Source organism: Pholcus phalangioides, unplaced genomic scaffold (genome assembly GCF_987345545.1).
Source record: "Pholcus phalangioides strain wild (caught in Gottingen) unplaced genomic scaffold, Ppha-v1.0 ptg000031l_1, whole genome shotgun sequence".
In the NCBI taxonomy this organism is placed as follows: Eukaryota; Metazoa; Arthropoda; class Arachnida; order Araneae; family Pholcidae; genus Pholcus; species Pholcus phalangioides.
This window is the reverse complement of record NW_028301621.1, coordinates 22,780-25,910: the sequence shown is the minus strand read 5'-3', so window position 1 is coordinate 25,910 and position 3,131 is coordinate 22,780.

The window sequence follows — 3,131 nt, the reverse complement described above, 5'->3', positions numbered from 1 at the left end:
TTTTCAAAAAAAAAAAAAAAAAAAAAAAAAAAATATATATATATATATATATATATATCAGTTACCAAACCTTTCAAAAATTGCAGTGCATTCTTTTAGACTTGAACATGAGTGTTTGTAGCTATTCAGAATTTTTTTTGATTTGCTATTTGTTCCATGCAGTTGTGGAGGGTCCATTATTTCAAAGTTGTCTAGCTGCTGTTTTTTTTCATGAGTTTCATACCAAGTTTCTAGTAATGCTTTGAGTTTTTTTTTAAAATATAAAGTTAGTTTGTGGTGTTTTTCACAGGATTAGTTTCTTTTTGTTTCGTCTTTTTTTCCCCTTTCATCATGAAAATTGTGTTTTTTTTTGGCTTATCTATCATTTGTTGGTTTTTTGAGGTTCTTTTCATATTGTTTCTGAGATTGGGGGAAAAAAATTCTGAATGGCTTCCAAACAATTATGACAAAATGAACCATATCATATACAGGTCTCCCAGTTAGCCTAATTTTTTTGAAATGTTCTACTTTCTAGATTTTATCCTACTTTTTTTTACCAAAATTTGTGTAATTGATTTTTATTGAGGAGGGAATCATTGATATATATTTCCAAATATTATAAATGTTGTAGATTGCAAGTAATAATTCTGTTTAAGTAGAAATTATATAGTTTTTAAGGTTATTTGGGGGGCGGATGTATTATGTGTGTGGATTATTTTGTTTATAAATTTTTCTTTTACTTAGTTTGATGTTCAACAAGTAAAATAGGCATTAAAAACTTGAGTGAGAATAAGAACATAAACAGATATTTGTTATAATACAGAAAGGCAAAGAATAATACAAACAATAAATTCCTCAAATAAATATTAAAAATATGTACGTACATACATGCAAGGAAGAAAAAAAAAAGGCAGGAGAACTTCCATACCTGAGCAAGTATTTTGCATTGAAATGATCCCTTGAATTTATTATGTAAGGTTTGAGATTGATATTATTTGCACACACATTTAATTTTAAAAGTTTGAAATAATTAAAATGTGAATGATCAATTCAATGGTTGGTAAAAACTGTTTAAACATGGACGTTTTAATTTTGAAAGTGTGAAATAATTAAAGTAGAGTGTTTTATTTCAGTTATAGATCTTGAAAATTTTTTGACCTGGGACACATTTTAATTTTAACAAAATAAAATTGTTCAAACATGAATGTTCTGATTTTTAAGGTTGAAATTAATCATTTTATTATTTAGAATTATGAAATGTTTCATTCTAGTTATTTTAACATTTAATTTCAATTTAATTTGAGTTTAATATATTAATCTGAAATGTTGAAGAAAATAAAGCAGATTGGTTAAATCCAATATTTCTAATTTCAATCCAATTTCCATGATTCATCGCTTAACATTACGAACAAAATTTTCTTTCTTTCCTCCCTGGATAATATTTAGATTGATTAATTTTTGATACCATTATTATTTGTTTACAACTTTTAATTAAATATTTGTTGAATTATACATTCTTAATAAAACATCAAAATTTTTTTAAACAAGCATGATCCCTAATGAGTATTTTTCCAATCATTTTATTTGCTGTGTATTTGAGATCAGTTTGTATGTGTATTTGGTTATGTAATGGTTCGTTTGCATCTGATTTTCCTCTATATGTTCAGTTTCATCTTGCTGCTGCAGCAGTGAAATAAAACACCATAGGATGAAAAGGAAGCCATCAAATGTAAGCACTTATGTTCGTTAGTGCGATGTATCAAGACCACATACTATCTATAGCAATCATTTAATTTGATTAGCGCTCATTAATTTTTTTTAAAATTGCGTCATATTCAAAAGAGTCGTACGGTCTCGATACATCACGCTGGCAGTGAACTGTCCTAATTTTTATCTTAAGGTTCCGACGAAAGGTTGTTAAGGTTCCGACGAAAGGTTGTCCGGGTTGGAAGCCCTTTATTTTTCCCGTATGCTCCCGACCCGCAGAGTTGTTTATCCCTTTTTAACCGACCCGGGGTACGCGAACCGCAGACCCCGGGCTCCCGCCTTGTGAAAAGCAGTTCAAGGCTGGGAGTCCGACGTCCGTGGTTCGCGTGCCCCGGGCCGGGGACCCTGGACTTTTTTTTAACCTTTTTTTAACCTTTTTTTTAACCTTTTTTTTAACCTTTTTTTTAACCTTTTTTTTAACCTTTTTTTTAACCTTTTTTTTAACCTTTTTTTTAACCTTTGCGCCAATGATTTTTATTCATTTTTTCCGATTTTATCACCTTTCCTCCTGCGTAAATTCATATCGATTATTGCTTCTAACTCATCGATATCTCTACTTTCCATCGTTTCCGCCCATACGCTCAATCGATTACCTTCTGCATTTTTATCGATTTCCCACTTTGCGATGAAGTTCCCTGAGTTTCTCGTCTTCCGCACCGCAAATTCATATCGATTACTTGTAAAAGCTCATCGATACCTCCAATTTGAATCGGTTCCGCAACATCAACCTATTACCTTCTACCGCATTGTATCGATTATTCGGGGGTTTCACAGATTTTTTTTCTTCTCCACTAGAAATCTATTAATCTGCTCACGTATAAACCACAGCGCCATCTATCTGTAACACCGGTATCTTGTATATAATGACGTACTCAGAGCAGTCTCTAGCACCGACGCCCTCTACCGGAACCACCATAATCCACCACAATCCCGATGGGCGGATGGAGCAACCGGTCTTGTTCTATGGCGTCAGAAAGCAAACAGAAACCACCACACACCCGTAACGAACGCATTCCCCATCGCCTAACGTCGTCTCCAAGCCATTTCCCCGTACTAGCAGCGCCCTCTGCCGGGACTAGGAGGTGTCCCGTTAGCGTTCGCAGCGCCACCTATCGGCGGGAAGGCGAACTACTACCGATGCATCGGTCGGAATCGATTTACCATCGATTAAACGGCGTCCTGAAGCCGTTTTCTCTATACCATCGCCCTCTAGCGGGACTTTGAGCTGTCCGAGACAACTGCCGTTGCCACGGTAGATCGGGCTATCGCGCATGCGCTGTCTGAAACGAAGAATTCGTGGAAAATACCAAAAATTTAGCGGGAAATTCCAATATTTTCCAGGAAATTTTTGGAATCGGGTCTCCGGAAGGTATAAATAGGAGCGT